Source organism: Dendrobates tinctorius, unplaced genomic scaffold (assembly GCF_039654945.1).
Source record: "Dendrobates tinctorius isolate UK_male_01 unplaced genomic scaffold, ASM3965494v1 ptg000188l, whole genome shotgun sequence".
In the NCBI taxonomy this organism is placed as follows: domain Eukaryota; kingdom Metazoa; phylum Chordata; class Amphibia; order Anura; family Dendrobatidae; genus Dendrobates; species Dendrobates tinctorius.
Window position 1 is genome coordinate 3,768,883 of NW_027361855.1, and position 14,034 is coordinate 3,782,916.

The following is a 14,034-nucleotide window of genomic DNA, read 5'->3' on the forward strand; positions in this document are numbered from 1 at the left end:
TTGAAGACCACCTGCGGCGGTTGGGGCAGGTGCTCAGGTAGCTGTGGAAGTACGGGTTGAAGGTAAAGCCCCAGAAATGCCACCTGTTTCGTACACAGATCGAATACCTGGGGCATACCGTCTCCGCTGAAGGCATTAGACCATCCAGGGAAAAGGTCGCCGTGATCCAAGGGTGGCCTACTACCGAGATGGTAAAAGATGTACGAGCCTTCCTGGGGCTGGCCGGATATTACCGTCACTTCGTAAAGAACTTTGCACGTCGAGCCCGAGCACTGCAAGACCTGCTGAAGGGGGCCCCCGCTGGAACAAATAGATGGAAAGTTCAGTGGTGAGAACCACAGGAAGAGGCATTCCGAGATCTCAGAGCTGCACTCTCGGAACCCCCAGTGTTAGCTTATGCAGATTTCTCGCAGCCGATTATACTGCACACTGACGGGAGCCTACATGGGCTAAGAGCTGTATTGTCACAAGTCCAAGACGGACGGGAAAAAGTGATCGCTTACAGTAGTCGATCACTCCACGACTCCGAACGTAATCCAGACAATTACAGCTCCTTTAAGCTTTAGCTCCTCGCAGTAGTGTGGGCCATGACGGAGCGGTTCTCAGAGTACCTGGCGGGCTCCGAGGTGGTAGTATGAGCCGACAAAAATCCACTGGCTCACCTTGAAAATGCCAAATTAGGGGCTCTGGAGCAGCGATGGGTGGCCCGGATGGCCAAGTTCAAGTACAAGATCATTTATAAAAGGGGAGTGGAGAATGTGCATGCTGACGCCCTCTCCAGGATTCGGCGTACAATCCCAGGGCAAAGTCGAGACGACGAACTGGAAGGAGACGAGATGTCGCTCGCTCTGGCCCCCGCTGGACTCATAGCCACGACCCGAGAACAGTCCCATATAGGACTCACTAGGGGCATGCTAGGACAATCCCGGGACACATGGAACCAGCAACAGCAAGAAGATGGAGAGATTGGGCCCCTGTGCCAATGGGTGGCCACCGGCAAAATACCTAACGACTTCCAGAGGCAGACTTTGACTCAGGACAGTTTGTTGATACTGCGCCAATGGGAGATATTAGTAATCAAAAAGGGACTATTGTACCGCAGGGCAGTATCGCTGAAGACATCAGCAACAGCTTGGCAAGTAGTCGTACCAGGAGCCCAACTTAGTGAACTAGCTCGAGAGGCCCATGACAAATGGGCTCATTTTGGGGCCCAAAAGACTTTTCAATGGTTACAACAAATGGCTTACCATCCTCACTTGCAGACCGCAGTGGAAGAGGCTTGCCGTGCATGCCGCCTATGCGAGCTAGCTAAACCACCCGCACAGCGGACCCCAGTACAAACAATAGTAACATCAGCACCCCTTAAACTCTTGATGATTGACTATTTGACCATTGGCCCCGCGCACCAGGGGTATGAACATTGTCTTGTCATGGTGGACCATTTCACCAAATTCGCCATGGTAACCCCTACCCGAGATCAAACTGCGGAGTCGGCTGCCTATGCGATTTGTAAAAACTTCATCCAAGAGCACGGCTGTCCCCAACGGATACATTCAGATCAGAGTGCGTGCCTCCTGTGAAAAGTTATGGAAGAACTGCACCGTCTATATGGTATCGATAAATCCCGGACCACTACGTACCACCCACAAGGGAATGGGACCTGCGAATGATTTTATCGGATGCTAATCCAAATGTTACGCACCCTGGAGAGCGAACCTGAGTACATCCCTGAACTGGTGTGGGTTTTTGAGGATCGCTCACACAACTGTTAATACTGAATCGATTGCAACAGACAGGAGACAGCAGTTGTCAACTATGGTTCAAAATTACCTCTCCTCCCCTATCTATGTTCTCCCTCACAGTTCATTCCCCTTTGACTACTGGGCCTGTAAACTGGACACCTGGCCTGAATTGGCACAATATGCCTTGCAGGAACTCGCTTGCCTTGCTAGTAGTGTGCTATCAGAAAGAGTCTTCAGTGATGCTGGATCAATCCTGACAGAAAGAAGGACCCGGCAGTCCACCCAAACTGTTGATGATCTCACCTTCAATAAAATGAACCATGCATGGGTTTCAAAGGATTTTGTCCCACCTTCCCCTGATGACACATAGGTTGCCAGCAAAATGGCTCGCTTTGTCCTCCTCTTCCCCCGACTTCTCCAATTCCTCCATTTGCAGCTGCTGAACGTCCAGCCTACACCTCAACATATGCCAGTTTTTCCACCTCCCTAAATGGGCTGTCCCCCCCAGGGTCGGCGTCAGCACCTGGCACACCTGGGCAAGTGGCGGTGCCCTGAGCAGGTGGGGGGCCCACTCGTGGGTGACGGCACTGGCACAGGGCCCCTCACAGTGTGCCGGTGTCTCTGATGGTGGGGGGGCCCACTCGTCGTTACAGACACCGTCGTACTATGAGGGGCCCTGTGCCAGTGCCGTCGCCCACAAGTGGGCCCCCCTGCTTGCTCAGGGCCCCAGCACTTGCAATACTTACCTCTCCCTGTTCCACCGCTGTGACCTCTTCCGTGTTTCCTGACAGTGACATTCAGGTCAGAGAGCAAGATTACATCACATCTGTACACCCTCTGCCTGAACAGTCCAAGTGCAGAGAGCTGGAAGATGGCGACGCTGAGGAGTCTAGAGTAGAGCAGTGACCAGCGAGGAGAGTATTTCATTTTTTTAATGTTTGGAGCAATATATGGGGATTATTAAACACTGGAGAATTATATATGGGGCCCATCATACACTTGAGCATCATAGATAGGGCCCATTATACACTGAAGCATCATATGGGGCCCATTACATATGGAGTATTATATGGGCCCATCATACACTGGAGCATTATAAATGGGGCCCATCATACACTGGAGCATCATCCATGGGGCCCATCATACACTGGAGCATCATATACGGGGCCCATTATACACTGGAGCATTATAAATGGGGCCCAATATATATGGAGCATTATACACTGTTTGCATAATTATTATTAGGCAAGTTGTATTTGAGAGGATTCTTTTTATTATTGAACAACAACTATGTTCTCAATCAACTGAAAAGACTTATAAATATCAAAGCTTAATATTTTTGGAAGTTGGAGTGGGTTTTTTTAGATTTGCCTATCTTAAGAGGATATCTGTTTGTGCAGGTAACTATTACTGTGCATAATTATTAGGCAACTTAATAAAAACCAAATATATACCCATCTCACTTGTTTTTTTTCACCAGGTAAACCAATATAACAACACATAATTTAGAAATAAACATTTCTGACATTCAAAACCAAAAAAAAAGGGACCAACATAGCCACCTTTCTTTACGATGAGACTCAAAAGCTTTCCATCCATAGATTCTGTCAGTTGCTTGATCTGTTTACGATCAACATTGCGTGCAGCAGCCATCACCGCCTCCCTGACACTGTTCCGAGAGGTGTAATGTTTTTACTCCCTGTAGATCTCACATTTTATGAGGGACCACAGGTTCTCTATGGGGTTCAGATCAGGTGAACAAGGGGGCCATGTCATTATTTTTTCTTCTTTTAGACCTTTACTGGGCAGCCATGCTGTGGAGTATTTGGATGCATATTGTGGAGCATTGTCGTGCATGAAAATCATGTTTTTCTTGAACGATACCGACTTCTTCCTGTAACACTGCCTGAAGAGGGTGTCTTCCAGAAACTGCCAGTAGGTCTGGGAGTTGAGCTTCACTCCATCTTCAACCCGAAAAGGTCCCACAAGTTCATCATTGATGATACCAGCCCATACCAGTACCCCACCTCCACCTTGCTGGCATCTGAGTCAGAGCGGAGCTCTCTGACCTTTACTGATCCAGCCTCGGGCCCATCCATCTGGCCCATCAAGAGTCACTCTCATTTCATCAGTCCATAAAACCTTACAAAAATCTGTCTTAACATATTTCTTGGCCCAGTCTTGATGTTTTATCTTATGTTTCTTGTTCAAAGGTGGTCATTTTCCAGCCTTCCTTACCTTGCCCATGCCCCTGAGCATGGCACACCTTGTGCTTTTTGATGCTCCAGTAACGTTGCAGCTCTGAAATATGGCAAAACTGGTGTCAAATGGCATCTTGGCAGCTTCACGCTTGATTTTCCTCAATTCATGGGCAGTTATTGTGAGCCTTTTTGTTATCAACACTCTTCTTGCGACCCTGTTGGCTATTATTATGAAACGCTTGATTATTCCATAATCATGCTTCCACAGTTTGGCAATTTCAAGACTGCTGCATCCCTCTGCAAGACATCTTACAATTTTTGACTTTTCAGAGTCCGTCAAATCTCTCTTCTCACCCATTTTGCCAAAGGAAAGGAAGTTACCTAATAATTAAGCACACCTGATATAGGGTGTTGATGTCATTAGACCACACCCATCCTCATTACAGAGATGCAAATCACCAGATTTACATAATTGGCAGTTGGCTTTCAAGCCTATACAGCTTGGAGTAGCACAACATGTATAAAAAGGATGATGCAATCAAAATACTCATTTGCCTTATAATTCTGCACACAGTGTATAGGCCCATCATACACTGGAGCATCATTCATGGGGCCCATCATATACTGCAGCATCATATAGGACCCATTATATATGGAGCATTTTGTAGGCCCATCATGCAATGGAGCATCAACCATGGGGCCCATCATATACTGGAGCATCATATGGGGTTCATTATTTATGGTGCATCATATAGGGTGTGGAGCTTTATATGGAGCACATATGGTGCCTATTCTGTATGGAGCATTATATGGAGCCCATTCTGTATGGAGCAATATATGGGGCCCATCATATACTGTATGGAGCTTTATATGTGACTCATTATACTGTATGGAGCAATATGTGGGGCTCATTCTACTCTATGGGGACTGTCCTATACTGTATGGCACATTATATGGGAACCATGATATAATGTAGCATTATGTGGAGCTCATCATATACTGTATGGAACATTATATGGAACCAATTATTCTGTATGGAGCAATATATGGGGCTCATTATTCTGTATGGCGCACTATGTGGTGGCCATAATACTGTATGGAGGAATATACTGTCCGGTTTTTGAGCTACTGTAGAATTTAAAATAGATATCAGTCATGTAATGTAAGAAGTGAAGTATTTGTCATTGCACTATACCAATATTTCTCAGCCGTATCGGAGCATCATGAATTGTGACATGTGTTAAAGGGGCCCACTGACACTCTTTCGCCCGGGGCACACGAAAACCTGGAGCCAGCCCTAAACCCCCCACAACTTTAGCCAAATAACCCCCAGTTTTCAATGCGTAACTATTATTATAAAGTAAATTAAGGTTGACAAGCTTAAGTAATAAGAATTGATGCTGTTGGCATTGAAATGGGCAATGTAGGTGTGTTTACTGTCCCCCACTCCCTGACGACTTTGCTTCCCCATTGACTTGCATTGGGTTTCGTGTTTCAGTCGGACCTCCGACTTTTCCCGATAGTCGGACGATTTCGTTCGACTCGACTTTTGAGAAAGTCGAGTTTCATGAAACCTGACTCGACCCTAAAAAACGCAAAAGTTTAAAGTTCGGTTAAAGTTCCAGTGCCAGGTACTGAAAAATAGCCTTAAAGCACAATGATGCTTCTACCATGCTTCACTGTAGATACGATGTTCTTTTGGTGATACCCAGAGTTGGCTTTGTATCCAACATACAGTGGAGAAAATAAGTATTTGATACACTGCCGATTTTGCAAGTTTTCCCACCTACAAAGAATGGAGAGGTCTGTAATTTTTAAAACCACAAAATCACATTGTATGATTTTTAAATAATTAAATTGAAGTTAATTGCATGAAATAAATATTTGATCACCTACCAACCAGCAAGAATTGTGAGTTTCACAAACCAGTTAGTTTTTCTCTAAAAAGCCCTCCTGTTCTGCATTCATTACTTGTATTAATTGCACCTGTTTGAATTTGTTACCTGTAGAAGTAGAAGGAAGAGCAAAAAATGAAAGGGAATTGGTGGAGGACTGGGAGGAGGTAAAGTCATCATGGACAGTGAACTGGGAGGTGCTGCCAAAGCCGTCCATCATGACAGAAGACAAAGGATCCGGATTATTTTTAAAAAACTCAAGGGGTGGTTCAGGGGGATCAACATTAATAGGAGAGTCATGGATAGATTCAGCAGTAAGGGGGTTCTCCAATGTTTCACCCAAATGAGTGGCCACTATGGGAACTAGTGAACCGGTGTGAGCGATTGAGGAAGATTGACAGTCATCTTGTGTTTCTTCCATTTTCTAATAATTGTGCCAACAGTTTTCCTTCTCATCAAGCCGCTTGCCTATTGTCCTGTAGCCCATCCTAGCCTTGTGCAAGTCTGCAATTTTTGTCTCTCATGTCTTAATACAGTTCTTTGGTATTGGTCATGGTGGAGAAGTTGGGAGTGTGATTTATTGGTTGTGTGGACAGGTGTCTTTTATACAGGTAACAAACACGCAGGCGCAATAGCATGATGTTGGTTGTCGGACGCCTGAACTCTCTGCTTCTTATCGAGTCAGGGTGCACCTGGCTAATGTGTCCCTGACCAATTACCTAGAACCCTCTACTATTTAGGACTACCCCACCCACTGAACCTTGCCTGAGCTATATCTAAACTCAGGTAGTATCTTGCTACTGAGCTTGCCAGGTCCTCTTCTGTGTATCTCCTTCTCTGGAGGTTTTTCCCCTTGCCTTGCAGAATATCCTGGTCTCTGTGCCTTGTCCTAGCTCTGTCTCTGTACTTAGTCTAGTACTTCTCTGTCCGCCCTCCAGGAGGCAGAATGTCCTGGTCCTGGTGCCATTACTCCTTGTCTTGTCTAGTCTTGATACAGCCTTGCTTTGAATCTGTCTCATTAGTCCTATACCTTGTCTCACTCCTATGCCTTGTCTGAACTCTGTCCTACCTCTGTCTGTCAGTCTTCTTGTCTGTGGTTCCTTTCCCTGGATCTCATGATAAATGTTGACCCTCTTGGCTGATTTTCTACATCTATGCATTTCAAGAAGTTAGATGTCAACAGTTATCTTAGTTTCACGAGTGGCCACCTCTCGAAGTGGATTACAAACATTCCCTACGGGCAGTACTGGAGGGTCGGTAAGAAATGCACTAAAGACACTGACTATTTAAAAGAAGCCAAAATCTTGAAACATCGGTTCTCCACTAAAGGCTATCCAAAGAAATTAGTGCACGATGTCTTCACTAGAGCCAGTATGTTTTCACAAAAAAATTGCATTGAGAGAATTAAAAATAAAATCCACTCATTGGACAAATGTCTTGATCTAGTGAAATGGAGCCTTATTACCATTTTTAACAAATCCCATGGTTTTATACATAACCTTCTTAAAAAGTATTGGTTCATTTTAAAAGGGGATCCGTGCTGTTGGCCCATATACCAACTCAACCAATCACCATTTTCAAGAAAAACCGGACGCTCTGTAACCTTGTTGCCCCTAGTAACACAACTGTTAGACCCTCACCCACTTTGAGTATCCAGGGACTTTCCAACCCATGTTGCTTTACATGTAGGGCCACAAAATGTCTCTGTTGCACCTCCATTCAGAATGGGGTACAATCCTTTAAATCTCGTGTTACAGGCATAAGTTATAAAATCAATTGTCATGTCACCTGTCAGTCAAGTTATGTAATTTATCTAATCGAATGTGAATGTGGGCTGCAGTACGTTGGCCGCACAATGCACACAACACGCCCAATAAATATCGTCAAAACATCTGTAATGGATTTCTGCAGCACAGTCTGTCCAAGCACTTTTTGCTTACACATAACAAAAACCCGAGCTCACTAAAACTCATCATTATAGACCACATCCCAAATGAGGGGGGGTGACCGTTATTATAACTTGATAAGAAGGGAGAGTTTTTTTTGGATTTTTAAACTGGGCACGCTGGCCCCAGAGGGGCTAAACCTTACAATTGAAAAAATAAATTGAGGCTTTTTTTTTCTCCCTTCCCTTTATTGTAGTTCTTACTTTAATTGTTTTTAATGTTTTCGCTTACTTACATATTTTAAATATTTTTATTGTGTTAATTTTACTTGCTTCTGGCTGTCATTATTATTTTACTCATGTGTAGTGTGATTTAATGATTTCTGTTTTCCCATTGGACGCCGTCCCTTTAAATACCTGCCCCCCCTTTACTTCCTGTTATTGCCACCTGATGAAGACAGATTTATCTGTCAAAACGCGTTGTGGATTAATTTTATTATAATAAATGAGCATCTTTTAAATATATTTTTTGTTTTTTGCGCTCCCTTGGACCGGTTAATTTTATTTTCATCTCGGTACTCTGTGCAAGGGCGCCAAACTGCCCTGCTTTGCGCGCTTTCTCCTTTTATCTCCCTGCTGCACGCCCTTTTCTGGCTCTCCCCGCCCCCTCCTGTCAGCAGGAAGCTCCGTCTCTCTCATACTTCCCTCAGGCAGCAAGGGAAGGTCCGCCCCACACAGGCTTCCCCTGGGAACAATGGATGCAGCCTTTCTAGTTCTGGACCTGGCAAGCAGGTACCCGTGGTCCGGTCTATCTCTTTACACAGTCATGAGGACAATGGAGAGGAGGTTATTGGCGTCCCTGCTCCGAGAACACATCCTAAAGTCTGATAGGAATTTAGGCAAAGACTCGGTATCCACCCTTGCAAGCCGCATGCTCAAGCAGTGTTCTCGAAAATACTGACTCCAATTTATCACCTCCCGAGTCTGCCACTCTACCACAGGGTTGTGCAGGGTGAGTCAAAGAAGTCCAAGAACCTCAGGAGAGGGCAGACCCTCTAGCAAATAACAGTCAATACCTTCTGAGTGCTACTCATACCAGTAGAAGTAACCCCTGAATGGCTTAAGAAAATATCCCTGTCTCAAGGGTGCAGAGTTGATGGCGATTATAGATATTGGTCTGGACACTGTATGTGGTTTGAGGACCTGGACCTGGAAGAACCTAGAGTCAACCAAATTAAACCTCTCCCCACTGTCCAGAAATGCAGAAATAACCACTTCATTTTTGCCCAGATGGAAAATTGTGCCCTACCCATAAAGGAGATGTGTACACCCAGGTTGCTAACCTCTCTGCAATCCAAGCTCCCTAGTTTTCCAGCGGCTGTTTACAGTGACATAGGGAAGGACACATGCCCACGAAATGGCCCTTTCTACCACAATAAAAACATGCCCCCCCCTTTGCACAGAACAAGACTGCATTCCAGAATGAGTTGCCCACCCAACTGCATGGGTTCCTCAGATGATTCGGACCAGGTTTCCCTTGGCTCCAGACCTGCAAATTTGGTTATTTCTTTATGTCTATGGTGAAGATGCAGAGCCACGTTGATAGCCAGAGACATCGCTGCCTCAAGGGAAACTGGAGTCTCATACAGGGCTAAGGCATCCTTCACCCTTACGAATAGCGTGGGGTCATTCCACTTAGTGTCAGTGGGCCTCCTCCACTGACCGGTCTCCCTGCTGAAGCTGACTGTAAAGCCAGAAGACCCCAGCTTCTGATTGCTCCTACTCCTGTGCTGAAAGGAAGCACTTCACCTTCTTTTTAAATGGTGTTATTTTTTTTTGGCAGAAAAGGGGTTAATTGGCCACATTGGGAACTCTGGGAGTCTGAGCTCACAGCTGAGCTTGGTTAACCACTCCTCTCCCCCATTTAATCTGGGTCCTGATTGAAAGACATTGTCAGAGCTACTGTAACAACTCTGCTGGCATCGCTGCATGGCCTCCCATTCCCCACTCACCAACTTGCTCACTGCTCCAGGCCATGCTGAGAATTCTGTTTACCGCCAACTCCTTGCCTTGTCTCCTGTCTGCTGTGTTCATGTTTCCTAACTGTGTATATGGGGGCGGCGCCGAAACTCTCTGCTTCTTATCGAGTCAGGGTGCACCTGGCTAATGTGTCCCTGACCAATTACCTAGAGCCCTCTACTATTTAGGGCTGCCTCACCCACTGAACCATGCTTGAGCAATGTCTAAACTCAGGTAGTATCTTGCCACTGAGCCTGCCAGGTCCTCTCCTGTGCATCTCCTTCTCTGGAGGTTTTTCCCCTTGCCTTGCTTGGTACTCTTTGTCTACCCTCCAGGAGGCAGAATATCCTGGTCTCTGAGCCTTGTCCTAGCCCTGTCTCTGTACTTTGTCTAGTATTTCTCTGTCCGCCCTCCAGGAGGCAGAATGTCATGGTCCCAGTGCCATTACTCTTTGTCTTGGTACAGCCTTGCTTTGGATCTGTCTCAGTAGTCCTATACCTTGTCTCACACCTATGCCTTGTCTGATATCTGTCCTACCTCTGTCTGTCAGTCTTCTTGTTTGTGGTTCCTCTCCCTGCTGTGTCTTTCCAGGTGTCCTCCCTGTCTGCTTACACAGGGCTGCCACTAGGAATTTCGGGGCCCCATACTGGCAACATTTTTGGGGCCCCCTTTAGACTCTGCCCAGGCTCTACCCCAGCCCCATCTCCAGCAATCAAACTGTCCACGGTCACACCACCCTCTCTTGGAAAAACTCCACTTCTCACCAATCACACATTAGCAGTTCCCATCACCAGCTCACACACATAGCCGGCAGCTTTTGTTTTGGCCAAAAGGTTTTTAAGCCGCCATCACAACACTGTAGACACTTGTGGCCGAGCTCTACTCTACGCTAACCTATTAAATATTTGTTAAAATATGCAATACAATTTAGGCATATTTTTATTTATTTTTCAATTTTTAAAATAACCAATAATATCACATACAAGGGACCAATACCACTGCACCATGTCCAGACCACATATTACTACCACATAGTGACCTACAATACCACATACAAGGAACAAATACCGCCAAACCATGACCAGACCACATATTACTACCATAGTAACCGAATAATATCACATACAAGGAACAAATACCACCGCACCATGACCAGATCACATATTACCACCACAAAGTGATCAAATAATAGCACATACAAGGGACAAATACCGCAACACCATGTCCAGACCACATATTACCACCACATAGTGACTGAATACTACAATACTGATCAGTAATAAAAAAAACACAATACTATCACCATAAGTGCCATTATACACAGGGGATCTGTACTTAGTATGCAGTGTCTGTGTACAGGTAATACAGTGATCAATGACATTATACACAGGATCTCTGTATATAATGTACAGGTAATACAGTGATCACTCGTGACATTATACACAGGACCTCTGTTTATAGTATAGAGTGTATAGTGTCAGTGTATAGGTAACACACTAACTCACCAGTGATGTCTCTAGGTGAAGTCCTTCATCTTTGCTTTTCATCTTTCATCCAGCACAGATAGCCATCACATCTTCCAGCCAGGTCTCATCTCTGCAGAAAATAACACAGTTACCTAGAGCTCCGCTTGCAGAACACATTACTTATTTTTTCCCAACTTCTACATTACATCACATGAAGAAAAAAAGGCAACATAGTATCACTCTGCACACTAACAGGACTGCCCCCCCCATTTAAAACAATATACTCAAAAAATAAAATAAGTACATCACTGGAGTAATAATAACCCTTAATTAGCCCCATGGTAATAATATCCCCCATCCTGCCCCCCGGGTGTCTCAGTCCTGGCTTCAGCTATATGTTCTCCCATCCCACCCTCATGAGTATCCATTGTGCCCCATATGATCTCACCATCTGTCTCCATCGTATCCATCCTGCCCCATGATCCTGCACCATGTGTCTCCCATCCTGCCCATTCCTGTGTCTCACTGTCACATTCTGCCCCCTCCTGTGTCTCACTGTCACATTCTGCCCCATCATGTCTTGCATTCTGCCCCCATGTCCAGCATTCTGCCCCATCATGTCTGCATTCTGACCCCATCATGTCTGCATTCTGCCCCCATGTCTGCAATCTGCCCCCATGTCCAGCATTCCGCCCCATCATGTCTGCATTCTGCCCCATCATGTCTGCATTCTGCCCACATCATGTCGAGAATTCTGCCCCCATCATGTCTGCATTCTGCCCCCATCATGTCTGCAATCTGCCCCCATCATGTCTGCAATCTGCCCCCATTATGTCTGCCCCCATGTCCAGCATTCTGCCCCCATCATGTCCAGCATTCTGCCCCCATCATGTCTGCATTCTGCCCCATCATATCCAGCATTCTGCCCCCATCATGTCCAGCATTCTGCCCCCATCATGTCCAGCATTCTGCCCCATGTCCAGCATTCTGCCCCATCATGTCTGAATTCTGCCCCCGTGTCCAGCATTCTGCCCCCATGTCCAGCATTCTGCCCCCATCATGTCTGGATTCTTCCCCCATCATGTCTGGATTCTGCCCCCATCATGTCTGTTTTCTGCCCCATCAAGTCTGCATTCTGCCCACATGTCTGCAATCTGCCACCTTGTCCAGCATTCTGCCCCCATGATGTCCAGCAGTCTGCCCCATCATGTCCAGCATTCTGCCCCCATCATGTCTGCCCCATGTCCAGAATTCTTCCCCCATCATGTCTAGCATTCTGCCCCCATCATGTCTGCAATCTGCCCCATCATGTTTGCATTCTACCCCCATCATGTCTGCATTCTGTCCCCATCATGTCCAGCATTCTGCTCACATCATGTCTGCATTCTGCCCCATCATGTCCAGCATTCTGCCCCCATCATGTCTGCATTCTGACCCCATCATGTCTGCATTCTGCCCATGTCCAGCATTCTGCCCCCATCATGTCCAGCATTCTGCCCCCATCATGCCCAGCATTCTGTCCCCATCATGTCCAGCATTCTGCCCCATCATGTCTACATTCTGCCCCCATGTCCAGCATTCTGCCCCATCATGTCTGCATTCTGCCCCCATCATGTCTGCAATCTGCCCCATCATGTCTGCATTCTGCCCCATCATGTCTGCATTCTGCCTCCATCATGTCTACATTCTGCCCCCATCATGTCTGCAATCTGCCCCCATGTCTTCATATTCCACTCATTCCTGCCTGTATCCGTATCTGCATCTCTTGTGTGAACAGGTCCAAAACCTGTTCCTTCATATTCCACTCTTTACCGCCTGTATCCGCATCGGCACCCGCTGTGTAAACAGGTCTCTACCTGTTCCTCCATATGCCACTCCTGCCTGCCCTGTGTCTCTCCCATGCCAGCCTGTCCTGTGTCTCTCCTGTGCCAGCCTGCCCATGTCTCAAAGCTGTGCCCGCTTGCCAGTGTCTCAAGCTGTGTTTCCGCTTGCTAGTGTCTCAAGCCGTGCTTGCATGCCCTGTCTCTCAGCTGTGCCAGCCTGGGTACCAGCCGTGCTTGCTGTGCCTACCTGCCTGCCTGTCAGTCGCACCTGTCCAAGTGCCTTGTCCCCGAGTGGGATCAGCAGCCACAGCCAGACACCACCCTGGAGTGGCACCTGGCAGCTACCTGCCGCACAAGCCTGACCTCAACATCAGAGGCTCCAGTGAAGACCGAGGTAGCTGTCATAGTCACGCCCCTTCCAGGGTAGTCTGGTTTGTGGCACAGTGGGGCCACCACCTCCCGGCTCGCTCCAACCTGCCAAGGTGCGAGCATGACAGCTAGCTTGTGCTGCATGGCTTGAAAGAGAAGTGATTTGGTGCTTATCATGAGAATGAGTATGGAGGAGTTATCTGTGACTGTTGCATGGGTTTGTAAGTGTGAATTCCCTTTCCTCCTATTTTGTTTTCTCCCCATCCTCTACTCCCCAATGTATTCCTCTGTTATATGTGAATATGTGAGTGAATATTTGTATGCCTAGTATTTTCTGTTACCCCTTGTTCATGTTTACTTATTTGTTGGTTGGTGTACTGCGGTGCACGGCAGCTTCCCTCTTCCCTGGCTGGGGGAAGGGAACAGACAGAGGGCTGATTCAGGAGATAAGGCAAGGGTGGAGGCCCCGGTATCTTCACCTTCAGAAGTATCCCGGGGAATAGGGCAAGATAGGGAGCCCTGTTGTGAGCTCATCTGTTCATTCATCTTTTGTGTCTGAGGATCTCCCTCTTCTGGTGAAGGAAGGTAGTGAGGCTGATTTAGATGAAAGAAACCAAACACCTGATCTGGTGGA